The sequence below is a fragment of the Thamnophis sirtalis genome, unplaced genomic scaffold, assembly GCF_051295495.1.
Source record: "Thamnophis sirtalis isolate CommonGarterSnake01/CBP01778 unplaced genomic scaffold, rThaSir2_p1.2 scaffold_12, whole genome shotgun sequence".
Taxonomy (NCBI): domain Eukaryota; kingdom Metazoa; phylum Chordata; class Lepidosauria; order Squamata; family Natricidae; genus Thamnophis; species Thamnophis sirtalis.
Genome location: NW_028261392.1, coordinates 937,998 through 955,000, shown reverse-complemented (window position 1 = coordinate 955,000; position 17,003 = coordinate 937,998).

Genomic DNA, 17,003 nt, shown 5'->3' with positions numbered 1-17,003 from the left:
ATTGGATAGCCATTTGTCTGAAATGGGATAGGGTTTCGTGCCTGAGTAGAGGGTTGGACTAGAAGACCTCTAAGGTCCCTTCCAACTATTCTAGTGTAGTCTAATCTAGTCTGACCTATGATCACAATTCAGCCCAAAATTTCCATTGCTAAGCAAGACAGTGAGTTAAGTGAGATTCATCCCATTTTGCGACATTTCTTGGCCCAGTTGTTAAGTGAATCACTGCAGAGGTTAAGTTAGTAACCTGGTTGTTAAGTGGACCTAGCTCCACTAGCTTCAAAGTAGCAGCCCCCATCTGACCATTCAAAGGAAGGCTTTTCTTTTGTCTCAATCGATCAGAATAGAGCTGGAAGGGACCTTGGAGGTCTTCTAGTCCAACCCCCTGCTCAGGCAGGAAACCCTATGCACCATTTCAGGCAAATCCAACATTTTCTGTAAAATCACCACAACCTTTGGAGGGAAGCTGTTCCCCTGGTTAATTGTCCTCCCTGTTAGGAAGTTTCTCCTTAATTCCTAGTTGCTTCTCTCCTTGGTTAGTTTCCATCCATTGAGTCTTCTCCTGCCTTCTGGGGCTCTTCTTTGGGGCAGCCCCTCAGATACCAGAATTCTGCTATCACGTCCCTCCTACTCCTTCTTTTCCTCTAGACTAGCCAGACACAAATCTTGCAACCGTTCTTCATGTTTTAGTCTCCAGGCCTTTAATCATAGCAATAGCAGTTAGACTTATATACTGCTTCATAGGGCTTTCATCCCTCTCTAAGCGGTTTACAGAGTCAGCATATCGCCCCCAACAACAATCTGGGTCCTCATTTCACCCACCTCGGAAGGATGGAAGGCTGAGGGAAGGAGGAAAGAAGGGAGGGAGGAGGGAAGGAAGGAAGGAAGGGAGGGAGGGAGAGAGGGAGGAAGGAAGGAAGGAAGGAAGGAAGGAAGGAAGGAAGGAAGGAAGGAAGGAAGGAAGGAAGGAAGGAAGGGCAATAGCACTTAGATTTATATACCACTCCATAGTGTTTTTATAGCCTTCTCTAAGCGGTTTACAGAGTCAGCATATTGCCCCCAACAACAATCCGGGTCCTCATTTCACCCACCTCGGAAGGATGGAAGTCTGAGGGAAGGAGGAAAGAAGGGAGGGAGGGAGGGAGGGAGGGAGGGAGGGAGGAAGGAAGGAAGGAAGGAAGGAAGAGCAATAGCACTTAGATTTATATACCACTCCATAGTGTTTTTATAGCCTTCTTTAAGCGGTTTACAGAGTCAGCATATTTCCCACAACAACAATCCAGATTCTCATTTTATCCACCTCGGAAGGATGGAAGGCTGAGTCAACCCTGAGCCGGTGAGATTTGAACAGCCGAACTGCAGAACTGCAGTCAGCTGAAGTAGCCTGCAGTGCTGCCTTTAACCACTGTGCCACCTCGGCTCAATCATTTTAGCAGCTCATCTCTATCTTTTTCCGAAGACTCAACATCTTTTTTGTAATGTGGTGACCAAAACTGGATGCACGATTCCAGGTGTGGCCTCCTGCACTGAGACCCTATGCATCGAAGATAAATTGCTTGGCCAATAAAGAATAATATTCTATGCTATGCTATGCTATGCTGTGCTATGCTATGCTGTTCTGTTCTGTTGCTTTATAAAGTGATAGTAACACTTGATATGATTTTGATTCTATGTCTCTGTTCATACCCTCCGGGCAAGATATGTGTGGACTCAACATACGACGAAAGAATTTGGGAAGGTCCAACAGAGGTTTATTTGATATTCAGTGTTGTATTTTTTTTTTATTCCTCTTAACGTCCCCTCCCCCACCCGTCCTCTTCATCAGAAGTCGAGCTGATGAAGAGAAATGGGATCTCACAATCGGTTCTGTTCCATTGCTGGTTGGTTGATCACCCTGAAGGAAATGCTATGTGTGTAAGGAAGGATGATGGATTGAGTTTGTTTAAAGCCAACATTACATAGTTCTTTTTTAATGGATCTCGGTATTTATAACAATTTGAAGGGGACTAAATAATGGGGGATGCCTTGGGGTCCCTTGCTGGTCAACGGGAGGTGGGTGGGGGGAGACAAACAGCCTTTGACAGAAGACATTTCTGTCCCAAAATTTCTGTTTGCGAAAGGAAGCCGTTGTTAAGTGAGTCTTACCCTGCTTCGCGACCTTTCTTGCCACAGTGTGTCAAGGGAGTCACTGCATTCGTTGACATCGCAACGCAGTTGTTTGGCTAGTTGTGCAAATCGCGCTCCGGGGAAAGAGGAAAGGGCATTCGAGAGCCACGAGAGAAACCAGGAATTTCGGCTGAAGAAAGAGAAACCGCTAAAATCACTTCGTCCCTCAGGTCTTCTGAAGATGACATCGATCTAAAGATAAATTAGACTTTGATAAGATCTCACCACCACCTAAAAGCAACGTTTGCAGCTCGTAGGCAGCTGGGGATTCAGGGCTCCTTGAAGTGCCCTAGGAAGAGAAGAAGGGCTTAACTGCCTTTGTATGGAGAAGACCCAAACTTCATCCAGCGAGGCCCTGGAGCCCAGGAGACAGGGGTGAAATCCAGCAGGTTCTGGAGAACCAGTAGTGGAAATTTTGAGTAGTTTGGAGAACTGGAAGCGGAAATTTTGAGTAGTTTGGAGAACCGGCCAATGCCACCTCTGGCTGGCCCCAGAGTGGGGAGGGAAGGGGGATTTTGCAGTTTCCTTCCCCCCTGCCACGCCCACCAAGCCTGGTGAGATTTGAACTGCCAAATTGCAGGCAGCCGGCAGTCAGCAGAAGTAGCCTGCAGTACCGCACTCTCACCACTGCGCCACCAGGGCTCATCTATAGCAATAGCAATAGCAATCTATGTACAAAGTAAGACGCTTGTTTTAACTCAAGGTTTGGTGCTCCGTTGATTTCCATCTGAGATCAAAGCCCACATCTGGATTGATATGGTAGATGATACCAGGCACGGGGTAATCTATGTGGGACCTTATGGTTCAACGGGCAGGGATGACCCATTTCCTTGGGTCATTCATCATCTTTGGCCTTGTAGCTCGCAAGAAGTTGATAGGAAGTGCCAGAACTGAGCAACATCACTTGCTCAGCTGTAAATAATCTGGAAATTAAATCAATAAAAGACTGGCCTTCATTAGCACCGGATCTGCATAGCAACCTTTTCTGGATAGTGTTAAAAATTATAGAGGGAGGGAGGGAGGGAGGAAAGGGACAAGGAGGAGAGGGAGGGGGAGGGAGAGAGAGGGAGGGAGGAAAGAAGGAAGGAAGGAAGAAGAGAATGGGACAAAGAGAAGAGGGAGGGAGGGAGGGAGGAAAGGGACAAGGAGGAGAGGGAGGGAAGGGGAGGGAGAGAGAGGGAGGGAGGAAAGAAGGAAGGAAGGAATAAGAGAATGGGACAAAGAGAAGAGGGAGGGAGGGAGGGAGATGTTTGTATAACATCAAGTTGCATTCTTTATTTGAAAAAAAGACATTCTGAAATATTAGCAGGGAAGCAATAATTTTGTTAAGACCAAACTAAAGTCTTAATTTTTATTTTCTACCTTTCACAGATACTAGAAGTATTTTGATTGCTTCCACTGGAATAAGCTGAAAGTCTTCCTGTCTAAATGAGAATTCCTTCTTGAACTTGATTTGTTTATTAGACTTATAAGTAGTTTTTAACATTTTAACCTGTGTAGTTTTAATATTTCAACGTATTTAATCATTTTTCTATTTGTTTTATAAACTCAAAGCCACCCTATAGAGGGGATGAGCTCCATAAAAAAGTAAGAAATAAATAAATTCCCACCCTTGTCAGCTGGATGGGACTTTTCAGTCCATCTTTCATTAAGTTCTCAGACAGAGAGATGCAACATCTCTCTCTCTCTCTCTCTCTCTTTTTGCAAGTTTCAGGTGTGTCCCACCTGACAAAACCGCACTCATCAAAATAGCAGTGATTAAACCATGTCGCTAAAGCCACGACGTCATCACCGCGCGTCATCACCACCGCGACAACAGCGCGGCGGCAGAAAGCCGATTTAAATTAAGGTAAGGGTTAGGATTAGGTTTAGGGGTTTGCTTTAAGGTTAGGTTTAGGGTTCGGGCTAGGGTTAGGTTTAGGGTGCTTCGGTAGGCACGGATTTGCCCTCCGCGGTTATGTCATCGCGGTAGGGTCGTGTTTTTCTTAGCGCTTCGGACGGCGCGGATTTGCCTCCGCACTTATGTCGGCGCGGATAAGGGCTTTGCGGTTTTGTGGTGGAACCGTCCCAAAGGTGCTTTTTTCAAAAGGCAACTGGACTTTGTTTTTCCTTGAATACATTTCATTTCTCCTCCAAGAAGCTTCTTTGGTTCTTTTTTTTTTTTAAGGGCACCTTTGGGACCTAGAGTACATGAAATCTCCATAGATCCCATTCTGATGCTTCCACCCCCCCCTGACTTTCTCATAAGACAGACTCCAGATTTGTCAAATCTGTTAGACTTTGTGATATAATATCATAGAGGGAAGTCAGATGTTTGCTGGTGAATTCAGACAAAGATAACTGGAGGGTTCCAAGAAGATATTAGACAGCTGTTTGTCCAGAATGGTGTAGGGTCTCCTGCTTGGGCAGAGGGTTGGACTAGAAGACCTCCGAGGTCCCTTCCAACTCTGTTGTTCTGTTATTTAGGCAGGATAGAGGTTGGGATTGGGGACATCACAAATCCGGGAAGGTTTCCATCAGCTGAACCCTGGTGGAAGACCCTTCAGCGGCCCACCAACAAGGAGAGCATTGAGCAACCTAACCCTGACCCCATTTCTCCTCCACTTGCTCAGGCCCCTCTTGTCTTCTGAGCATTTCAGGGTGAAGTCAAAGTTCATTGCTCTGCACTCTGTACTTGGCGCGATGATGGTTTTATATTAGCCATTGACTCAACCTTCATTGATCCTGGAGAATGTATCGCACAAATCATTTTGCACTAAACTGCTCAATCAATGAAGAAATCTCCTGGAAAATTTATATTAAAAGTCACTGTTTGCCTAAATGACTTCCCGGTGCCCCGTATTGAATATTTTGCTGATGAATTGAGCGAGTTTAAATTTGAACATTGCAGACCCATTAAAGAATGAATTCTTAAATCAAATCCTGCCATTTATGATTGAAATGAGATTTCCTCTGCCATGGACTAGCTGCTATATAAATCAGTTGTGCATTTTATACTGTACTATAAACAAGATATAATTCTTTTAAATACACAACAAGTGCCCTAAATCTTTGAATGCATCTCGCTTTTATCTGATGTTGTTATTGCTATATTTACACTGGCTTTATGAAAGAAGAGAGCTTTTGAAGGTTAGGAAAGGCAAAGAGTTCCCTGTTAAGTTTGCTTAATTTTTCAGAATAATTCATCAGTACCAGTTGCTTTACTGGGAACTGACCATTTCCATTCCTTCCATCAAAATATACCCACGCCTGGAGAGGGTTGTAACTTCTACGGCATCTAGATGTAAGATTTGTGGTGTGTCTTTAGTTCATTTAAGACAGGGCAAATTTAATATATATGCACCACCATCGGTGGTCAGTAGCACCATTTGAAATGTGATGATATCATTTCTGGTCAACTAGTAAAGTCTAAAAAGGCCCGTTTTCTTTGTGGTATTATTTCTAAATTGCTCCTCATCTTGATACCTAAAAGAATAATTTTACAGGTTAGGTTGTCTCCCAGTGCAAGAACACAAAGCTAATTAAAAAAGCATTAAAGCATATAAAATATAGAAAACAGCCACCCTCTCCAGCAGCTATCTTGGTAACCACTTCATGTGTTGAAGAATAAATCTCTTTTTGTGACAAAGGATGCAAGCAGCTTAAAGGAACGTGTGGCTTGTCATAAGAAATTCTGCAGAAAGAATGCAACTATCAGATGATCGCACATCTCAATTGAGAGAACGAGAACGTGTCAAACATCCCTGGAGCCCTAAGAGAGGCCTTTGCACTTGTTGGGATTTGGATGAGTGACAGGAAGGAAGGAAGGAAGGAAGGAAGGAAGGAAGGAAGGAAGGAAGGAAGGAAGGAAGGAAGGAAGGAAGGAAGGAAGGAGGGAGCATGGGTGGATGTGTGGGTGGATGCATGGAGATAGATAGATAGATAGATAGATAGATAGATAGATAGATAGATAGATAGATAGATAGATAGATAGATAGATAGATAGATAGATAGATATAGAGAGACAGACAGACAGACAGACATTAGGAAGGAAGGAAGGAAGGAAGGAAGGAAGGAAGGAAGGAAGGAAGGAAGGAAGGAAGGAGCATGGGTGGATGTGTGGGTGGATGCATGGAGATAGATAGATGATAGATAGATAGATAGATAGATAGATAGATAGATAGATAGATAGATAGATAGACAGACAGACAGACAGACAATAGGAAGGTAGGTAGGTAGGTAGGTAGGTAGGTAGGTAGGTAGGTAGGTAGGAAGGAAGGAAGGAAGGAAGGAAGGAAGGAAGGAAAGATAAAAATTGTCGCATCATTTCTAATAGAAATTATACAGAAAAGTGCAGCAAGGGAAATGCAGAAAGCTGCTTGCCAAAGACAAACAACAGCCATAGAGTGAATGAGCATTTTACGAGGCGTATTTTATGGTGCTTAAAATAAATGTAAAATAAAATAAATAAATCAGACTGCAGGAGTTAAAGAGCTTTAATTTTTTCTTGGAAGACCAGTTAAAAAAAAATGAACATCCAACTCTTTCCCAACCTTATTTGAGGACCCAAGGGGCCTTTTTTTTTCAGGAGGCAACTGGACTTTCTGTTTTCTCTTTGAAAACGTTTCACTTTTCAACCAAGAAGCTTCTTCAGCTCTGACTTGGGATGGTGGGGAATGAAAGGATTTATACTCCTTGCAGACAGCTGGTCATTTAAATCTTCTTAGAGAGTCGTTGAGGAAACCTGGAGAGTTATCTGTGATCTCAGGATCACCTGAGTAGTGCAAATGGGTGTGGAGCCTTCACACCCATCTGCACTACACACGTGACCCTGATGACACGGCTAACCCTCCAAGTGGCCTCAACGACCTTCTCAAAGGATTCAAATGACCAGCTGTCTGCAAGGGGTATAAATCCTTCCAAGCTGAAGAAGCTTCTTGGATGAGAAGCGAAATAGCAATAGCAATAGCAATAGCAGTTAGACTTATATACCGCTTCATAGGGCTTCCAGCCCTCTCTAAGCGGTTTTACAGAGTCAGCATATCGCCCCCAACAACAATCCGGGTCCTCATTTTACCCACCTCGGAAGGATGGAAGGCTGAGTCAACCTTGAGCCGGTGAGATTTGAACCGCCGAACTGCAGATAACAGTCAGCTGAAGTGGCCTGCAGTACTGCATTTAACCACTGCCATGAACCACTGAAATGTCTTCAAAGAAAAGGAAGGAAGTCCAGTTGCCTCTTGAAAAAGCCCTTTTGGGACAACCAGTATCTGGAGGACTGAGAATCTCCATAGACACTTGTTTGAGGAGATCAAGTAAGCATAAAATCATGTGTTCCGAGGAGATCTATTGAAATAAGGTGCTTGGGATGGCAATAACATCTCCAGGTGCCCCAGTCACATGTGGCATTCCTTTCTTAACAGAATAACAGAGTTAGAAGGCGCCTCAGGTGTCCTCTAGTCCATCCCCCTGCTCAAGCAGGAGACACTAGATCATTTCAGACCAATGGCTGTCCAGTCGCTTTTTAAATGTCTCCAGTGATGAATCGCCCACAACCTCTGGAGACTCCAGGTAGAAGCCATCTCTTTTTACTCCAGCCGAATGAAGTCGTCAAAGTTCTGTCTGAAGCGTCTGGAAGCTGTGAAGATTCAGATGAGTCAGCCTGACTCAATCCTACTAAGACTGATTGACTGGCTTTGGGTGTTTTGGCTGGTCAAATCAGGGGATATTTCATCTCCGACCTTGGATGGGATGATGTGTAACTTGGGGATCTTGCTGAACTCACAGCTCCTGCTTGAAAAGGCACAACTGTGTGAAAAACGAAAGTAACAGAATGACCTCACTGGAAGTGACCTTGGAGGTCTTCTAATCCAACCCCCTGCTCAATAAGGAGACCCCATAAAATTTCAGTCAATTGTTGTCCAAACTTCCAACGTTGGAGCATCCACAACTTCTAGAAGGAAGCTGTTCCACTGATGAATTGTTCTCCCTGTCAGGAAATGTCTCCTCAGTTCTAAGTTGCTTCTCTCCTTGATGAGTTTCCACCCGTTGCTTCTTCTTCTGCCCTCGGGTGCTTTGGAGAGTAGGCTGACGCTGTCTTCTTTGTGGCAACCCCTTGGATAATGCTTTACCAATTCAGAACAACATCTGAGAAGCCAATCCATTCTTCTGGAAGCAGGAAGCTTCTTCTGCTGAAGGTTGGGCCTTGTTTGGCTTCACATAGTCAAGGCATCGTTTCTTGGACTCTTCAGTTTTAAGCTCAGAGCCGAATGAAACCAATGAATCTAAATGCCCAGTGACTCCCAAGAACCAGCTGACTCCAAAACTTCCAAAGACTTAAGCAGATGGGTTACGGGGGTCTTCTCCATTTAAAGGCGTTTCTACCTGAGGTTGGAACATTTCCCACCCTAAAGACCCCTTTAAACCAGAGATGCCGCAGAATGGTCGAATCGCTCACTTTAGCCAGGTTGTGAAAATTCAGCACTGTAATTCTAGTAACGAATGTTTTTATGTCTCCGTGGGCCTCTTTCATCCAAGGACAAACATCAGGGGTTTTATAACTATCACTTGATCATTTCTGTTAAAAGTAGAGGAGGTAGATTCTCAGGAAGATAACAGAAGTATTATCTCCATCCAGGGACAATATAAAGGATATTGAGCTGATAGCATCTGACTGAAGGTTCAATTTTCCACGTGCCAAATTGTTTTCATGATTAATTGATTTACGTCCACTGGCCTCATTGCCAAAGCATTTTTATTTTGTTTTTGTGTTTTTTTAAATCATTGCTTTGGGTATTTTTTTTTCCAATTAAAACACAGAAGCACAAAATCTGGAATCTCTGTCTAGGCAATATTTTTTTCCTAAGAAGCGCTAACAATTTTGGGTCAAAGAATATTATGGTGATTTTCAGACGCCCGGATACTTTCTTAGGAAAATATCATGCGACAGATAATTTTGAATGTATGAAATTCAATCCTCATCCTATTAAATCTTCATTGCTGATAATGAGTCCTGAATGGAATCAATTGGCTTTTCAAACATGTCAGCTTTTGATGTTTGTTCATTTTCAACTAGCTTTCCGTGTCATCTGCACAGCGACTGCAAATTGAACTTCCAACATTTTTGATGCACAATGAATTTTGGATTTATTTGGCTTTTTGACAGGTGCATTTATCACAACCTCTGAACCTTTTGCCCCAATGAATTCAGCTCCGCTGCAACTTTCACACTGATGCTTTCCTTTCGCTTCAAATTATAAATTCATTTCTTTTGCATCCTTCACATTCCTTGAGTTGAAAGATTAGCAGAAAGCACTGGTTTTCTGTTATAATGGAGCCAAATTTAACGCCTTGAGTACTTTAATTCATCCCAGGATTAGATCATTATAGTTGAGTGGCCTAACTATGCTATAAGTTAAGAAAGAAATTTCAATATCATCCCAGTTTGGATTCCTTTTCCTGTAAATTATGGAGACTCTCCTTTTTTTTTTTTTTTCATTCTTTCCTAATTAAGAAAAAGCATGTCTTTTTGAGAAGGAGTGGCCGAATAATAATTGCTTTCATGCGCTCAAGCCAATATATTTCCTGTGTCGGTTTTAGCTTTCTAAATCACTTTACAGGTATGCTGGTGGGTAATTGGATGAAGGTGCTTAATTCACATTTTTTAAGAAAGTCAAATTGATATTAGTTCATCAATCTAATAAAGCCTTGGAATATCTAAGAGTAAAGAGGGATATCGGTTCTTTAATTAGGAAAGGAATTTATTCAATAGGGTTATTGGAGGAGCCAATTTACCGAGCTTAATTTTGCCACGGAAGCTGCCGCCGGTGTCTTCCCTTCCACACGTGGGCTGGGAAGCTGTGAAGGTGATAACCTTGTGATAACCCACGTGTTCATCAGTCAAATTACTGTCCCCAGTAATGATAATGCTAAAGCTCTGGAACACCAGGGCAGCTAATCTGTATTCAAATTACACTCAATGAAACAGCTAGCACAATCCGAGTAATAATTCACGGGGACTGAGGGGTGAAGGGAGAGGCCCAGGCCTTTCATGCAGATTGGACATTATCATACATTTCTTAGGTGTTGGACAGGTCTGCATGAGAGGGCTGTTAATGAAAATATCAATCAAAACCTCTGCTGACTTAATGGTCAATTTAAATTAATTAATTGGAAAGGGGGGAGAAAAAGTTGAGAGGAGCCACATCGATTGTTTGGCTCAAAGCTGTTGGGCGGGAAGGAGAACACGGGAGGGCCCCCAACACACAAACAAGGCTTCTCGTGTGTATGCGTGTGTGGTGTGTGTGTGTGCGTGTGTAGATTTAGATTTTAGATTTAGATTTTAATAAGACTTATAGGCCGCCCTTCTCCCTGAGGGGACTCAGGGCGGCTTACAATCACAAAGGGAAGGGTATACAATAACAAATCAACAATAAAAGACCAATAATAAAATAGTAAACCACAACATACATTCAACAATCAACATTCGGGCGGGTAAATTGAAAACCTATCCCCAGGCCTGCTGGGAGAGCCAGATCTTGAGGGCTGTGCGGAAGGTTTGGATGGTGGTGTAAATTCGTGTAAATTCGTGTAAAGTCGTGTAAATTCTGTAATCAGAGTTCAGGATGCCACATTGGGAACATTAAACATTTTGGGTTTGTCTCAGAGAAGAAAGAAAGAAAGAAAGAAAGAAAGAAAGAAAGAAAGAAAGAAAGAAAGAAAGAAAGAAAGAAAGAAAGAAAGAAAGAAAGAAAGATGCTCTGTTCTAAAGGATTTGCACATCATACTTTAAATGGCCAAATCCATCAGCTGTTCAAGACTACTCTTATCTTTCCAAGAAAAGTCTTGGAAAGTGTGAATCTTCTGATGGAGATCCATGCATCTCTAGATTGTAGGGATACAATACACACCTCCTCCACTCTCTCCACATCACCATTCTCTCCCTGACATTGTGGTTCTACTAGTGCAGTGGTTCCCAAACTTGGCAACTTTAAGACTTGTGGACTTCAACAGAGCTGGCTGGAGAATTCTGGGAGTTGAAGTCCACAAGTCTTAAAGTTGCCAAGTTTGGGAACCACTGCACTACTGTGATTTTGGTGTACAAGCAGGAGGGAGTTTGGGTCAAGATGCTAAAATGGTTTTGGAGAATTTTCTAGTTCTTAATTTAAATTTTTTTTCCCCTTCCGGGGATTATAGTCTTACAAAATATCCTTGTATTTTGAAATCAGATTGGGTGAGCCAGGAAGAATTGAAAATTCAATCCGCTGATTAAAATGATGATGGCTCTCAATACCTGAACTAACATGCTTTAAATGGCAAAAATCACCCAAAAATGTTATATATAACAAGTAATATCTTATTACACAATGTGGTTCAGAAGGAATCTGAAATCTGGACTTAACCACATTTAGCAACCATAATATCAAACAGGACAATTAGGTTAATTTTTTTTTAAACTGGATTCAAAGATAAACGTAAGCACTGATTTTATGGCTTACTACACAGGGGCAAACATTTCTGCCCCAAAATGAATCAAAATTCACAAATCCCTTTGTCATAACAATGCAAAAAACAAACAAATTGGTGCAATTGGTGCCATTGCATATGTGACATCCAAGAGTGAAAGCAAAAACCTTCAGCAGGTTTTTCAAAATTTGGACAGGATGAAGCATCATTATGAATACCCAGGGCAGATTATTTGCAGTTTTAAAGACAGCAGCAGATTTCAGATGCCTTCTGAACCACATCAAGTGTCAGGGTTCCAAATAGCATCCAAAAGTAAATCAGAGTCCAAGGCAAAATATTGCTCAAAGTTCCCATTGATTAAGAGAGCCAGGTTGCCACATCTGGGAAAACCCAAATCCGAAAGCTTCCCAGTTTCCCCCACCCAGTTGAAAGTTCAAGATCTTGCCCCCCCCCCCCGCCCACAACCACAAGTCCATCCCATGGTCCAATCTCCCACTGCCACGCTGGCAGTTCCACCCATCCAGTTCCGGTCAGGTGCAGAGGTGCAGAGACAAAGGATGACCTTCGCTTTCTAGAAAAAAACTTTGTTATGACTACATAGCATCTAACTTCGTACAATTCCCCCCTCCCATTTCCCCACAATAGAAAATCCATAGCAGAATAACAGAAAGTGTGTCAGGCCAAAGACCCCCCCAAAAAGATGGCTGCAGGCCTGACGTCAAGTTTGAATGTAAAAGTTTAGTCAGAAAAAGTGATACTTTATTGTACAAGGGAGAAGCGTGGAATTGAAGAAGCTGCTCCAGAATCCCGATTACAGCCCCTACTTCATCTAACAGATGTTGGGAGCTTCCAGGTGTACACACAGCTGTTTGTCTAACACCCTACAAAGGCCCTCTGGAGGCTTTGCGGTTCATAGTCATGTTATTTCCCATTCTGTTTTGAAAGAAAGAACAATATTGTTACTCCTCATTCTGCAGGTGGGTAAGCCAAAGGCTTCAGCCAGGGAGACACTAACTTGGGTTGAGGAAGCAAAGCTGGAAGAGGAGACTCATGGCCTCAAAGCACAAGTTGGAACTGCAATATGAGAACACCGGGAATTGGGAGGGGAGTGAAGTGGGCCTTTCCTAGAACTTCATTCTGAAATTGCTGGATTGAAAAAGGCTGGGAAGAGTCAGAAAGATAAAAGCCGTTGGGTTCCCAACCTGTTGTGACTCGGCAGACGTCTCCTGTGAGTCTTTTCGGGATGCAAGTTTAACAATGTTAGTGGGTCTTCTGGTGATAAAAGGACGGATGGTGCCACGCCCCGGTTGCAGGAGTCAACGTTCATTCATTCGCTCAGCATTCATCGGTCCTGGTTTGTTTGTAAGAGACACTTGGAGAAGTGATTTTGCTTTCTGTAACCCTGATTCGAGGAGACACTTGGAGAAGTGAATTGTTTTGTAAGAGTTTTGTTTTGTATTCTGTTATCTTCTCGTCAGAGACTTTGTTTATGTTTATTTTTGGGCTCGCAGCCAGTCTGAGCCGAGAACTGATCAAGTTCTTCCCTTTTACGTTTGTGTGCCTGTCGTCTGTTAACGAGGGAGGAAGGGGGGACAGAACACCAACCCTATCCTTGAAAATATCTGGACACAAACAGCACAAAGAAAGACTCTTGCCGTTCCCCTGCCACAAGGGCCCGGATGCGTTTTGCCTTTCCCTGTAGTCTCAACCAAGCCAGCAAAAACTTTCCAATCCTCCCCTCTCTTGATTCTTGGTTGCAGAACAAATCCCATGGCAGCTCGTGTCTCCTGCGAGTGACTGGGAGCCTCGTCTGGAGGCATCTAACCATGGCTGGGCCAAAATAGCCGACTTCACCGTATATCTCACTTCAGTGATTGCTGGTTGGTGCTCTGGAGACATTGCTAAAGTCATTAATGCAGAAGTGGCAAGTCTGCCCACTTCATTAAGTTTCCTGGAAAAGGTGGTTGTGTTTCTCCAATATGACACAGAATTTCCTTGGGCTGCATTTTTTGAGATCACTTGTGACACAACGAAGGTCATCAATTTCGTGACCCGTCAAAAGCGCGGACGGCAAAAGCGCGATCGACAAAATCGCGCCTTTGACGTCATCACAGCGCGACGAAAAAGATCGAAAAATTCAAATAAAAATTAATAAAAATTAAATTAAAGCAAGCCGATTCGCATAAAGGTAAGGGTTAGGGTTAGGGTTAGGGTTAGGTTAAGGGTTAGGGTTAGCTTTAGAGCGTTAGCGTTAGCGTTAGGGTTAGGATAAGGGTTAGCGTTAGGTTTTTCGTTACTTTAACGGTTAGGTTTTGGGTTAGGTTTAGGGTTAGGTTAAGAGTTAGGTTTAGGGTTAGGTTTAGGGTTAGGTTTGGGGGGCTTAGGGTAAGGTTTTCGCTTTATTTTTACAATTTTTCGATCTTTTTCGTCACGCTGTGATGACGTCACAGCGCGCTTTTGTCGAGCGCGATTTTGTCCTACGCGCTTTTGTGGTGGAACCATCAATTTCTGATTTGGTTCATTGTGATTGACTTAAGACTGTTTCCAGAGTGCCAGGCATGGGAACTGTGCTCGGCTCCATTCTTTCAATTATTTAGAAGCAAATGTCTTGAGAAGATATTGACTGATTTAGGAAGATCCAGAGAGAGAGAGAGAGACGGCAAGATAGATTGTGACAAACATGGACAAAATAAGGGTAAGATGATAAAAGGGTTTACGGCCTTGGTGGCATTTGTAGAAACAGGAAGGACGATGGCTTTTGACTGAAAATTCTTTGTCCCGTGTGGGTTACTTTCGGGCTAATTCCTGTTAATGTCATGCATGGTTAGTTGACGTCCATTTGATCTGTCTTTCGGAGATTTATTTTATCAATAAAGGTGATATTATGCCTCTGAAGATAGTTAGTATCATTTATACGGATTGTCTATTGACGGACACATTTAACAAAGGGTGTTTATGTGCTGAACAATCACATATTTTACTTATCCAATAACCCCATGATCGATTTTTTTTTAAAGGATATCGGGTTGAAGGACTTCTTGGAGATGTAAAGATTTGCCGGGATTTGAATATGTCTGAAACATTCAATTTGTGTCAGGGCTGTGTTACATTTTATTAGTATTGTCCTTTCAGAGATCACATATTGATACCGAGTTTTAAGAAAAATCAAACCCAGGATGTTGACTTAAGATGATTGCCTGCTTGTGCGTGGAAGTTAATTGGTGTGCCTAAATTGATATCTACTGTATAAAACGTGTTGAGTGCCCTAATCAGAATAACAGAGTTGGAAGGGACCTTGGGGGTCTTCTAATTCAGCCCCCTGCTCAAGCAGGAGACCTCGTACAATTTCAGACAAATGAATGACCAATCTCTTCTTCCAGTGATGAAGCACCCACAACTTCTGAAGGCAACTTCTGTTCCACTGGTTAATTGTTCCGTCAGGAAATTCCTCCTTAATTCTAGGTTGCGCCTCTCCTTGGCCAGTTTCAATCCAGTTTCTTGTCCTGCCTTGGGGTGCTTTGGAGAATAGGTCGACCCCCTCTTCTTTGTAGGAGCCCCTCAAATATTGGAAGACTGCTATCATGTCACCTCTAGTCCTGCTTTTCACTAGACGTGACATACCCAATTCCTGCAACCGTTCATTTTTTTTAGCCTCCAGTGCCCTCACCATCTTTGTTGCTCTTCTCTGCACTCTTTCTAGTAAATAACCTTCAACAACAGCTTCCATGAAATTTGGTTAGATCTCATCTGAAGGGCTTGTTTCCAGAGACTTCCAGTTCTGCAAGAAATGTAGGAGAAAGAGAGCAAAAGACTAGCTCAGAACCTGGCATGGACCAGGAGTTGGATATGTTTTTCTATGATCTTTGATACCATCTGGTGGTTTCAATCCAGAATTGTAAGAACACAATCACAGCCTAGACCCATTTCTTAAAAGTCAAGTGTCAACTTCCTTCCCACTTAAGTAGGATTATCCTGTGCCACTTCCCAGGTGAACAGAACCAAAGGTCTTCATGAGACGGTGTGAAATCCCATATTTTAGGAGCATAATTCAGGCTCGTGTTGAAGTCTTTGAATATATTTCTTTCTAAATATTGGTTTTAAAAACGAAGGAAGCTTGTTGTGTTACTTACAGCCTCAATGTAGTTGGAGCAAATGCAGAAAATCACTTTCAACAGTAGCCAATGCTAAGGTATCCCCAAAATGTTCATGGGTTTATTATAAATTCACCCCAGAATTCCCTGTTGCACAATAAAAGGAAACGCTCCACTCACTGCTTTCAAAACCACGTGCCCTTTATAATAATGTTGTTGTTTCAAATAGGCACCGTCAGGAAGTTTTTCCTCAATTCCAGGTTGAATCTCTCCTTGATAGGTTTCCATCCTTTACTTTTGATTCTGCCCTCAGGTGCTTTGGCAAATAAGTTGACCCTCTTTTCTCCATGACAGCTCCTCAATTACAAGAAGATTATCACTCCTAATCCTTCTCTTCACTAGACGAGACACACTTTTCGCTATCTAGGCATGTACATTGTTCAGGGGGGAAAATTCTCACCCAGAAGGGGAAAGTGAGCAAGGAAACTTTGATTTCACCTGTGATTATGCTCCATAACTTGAATTTCTGGAACATTGGCGCCACCTAGTGGTGGATTCTAATAGCATTCATTGTACTGCAAAGATAGCACCTATTTTTATTTTTTGCGTACTGTAAAGATGTATGTTTGGGCCACGTGTGTTCTTTCTCTCATCTGCTGAATCGAGTTATGTCAACATTCTCACATGCTGAAAGAGACTCTGCTCTTGCTGGAAGAAAAGGGCTGCAAAAAAGGATTCCTTTAGACTCTCCTTTTCATATCACTTGGGGGTAAGGCTAAAAAGTCAGATGGAAAGAAACGTGGAATCCAATTTTCCTCTTTCTTCTAACCTTTCACATTTTTTTTCCCGTCTTTCAATTTCTAAAAATCATTTCCATAACTGACAAGAAGGAATGATAAAAGTTGGCAAAGGGAGCGTCCGCTCATCCATCACTGCTCTATCTTGTTCCAACTCATTTTGCACGTCTAGATAAATATATTCGCATTGTTTTAAAAAATGGAAGCAGCAGGGAAGATTTCATACGATCCACTTAGCCTCAAAAGCGTCAGCCACTTTCAGGAGCTTTTATAGGAACCCCTTTCGCAATGGGCCCTTAGATACCTGACCCCCAAATCAACTACCACACAAAACGCGTGCAGACTGCAGAACAGAGCTAGGAGAAAGGGGCCGTTCAGTTAAAGAAAGAGACTCATGTCCGATTTTAACCCTGTTTTAACCCCATGGGGACTGTTGTAGTGTCCCCATGGTCACATGATCAAAATTGGCACGGATTTACGATGGGTCATCAACTTTGCAACCTTCTAA